The following is a 257-nucleotide window of genomic DNA, read 5'->3' as shown; positions in this document are numbered from 1 at the left end:
CCGGCCGATGGGACCGTCTTGGTCTCCGATGTGTAGTAATGAATCCATGTTTCATCAACGGTTATTACTCGATGCAAAAACTCCTCCGGATTGCGCTTGAACAGCTCCAAACATTGCTTTGAAATTGATAACCGCGTTCGCTTGTTGTCCACCGTGAGCAATCGCGGCACCCATCGGGCCGACAGTTTTTTCATTCCTAAATTATCATGCAAAATATTGAATGCCGTTCCATACGATACACCTACGGCTTCTGCTAC

This window comes from Mycetomoellerius zeteki, unplaced genomic scaffold (assembly GCF_001594055.1).
Source record: "Mycetomoellerius zeteki isolate Tzet28-1 unplaced genomic scaffold, Tzet1.0 scaffold1110, whole genome shotgun sequence".
Taxonomy (NCBI): Eukaryota; Metazoa; Arthropoda; class Insecta; order Hymenoptera; family Formicidae; genus Mycetomoellerius; species Mycetomoellerius zeteki.
The sequence above is the reverse complement of the archived record's forward strand: the minus strand, read 5'-3'. Positions refer to the sequence as shown.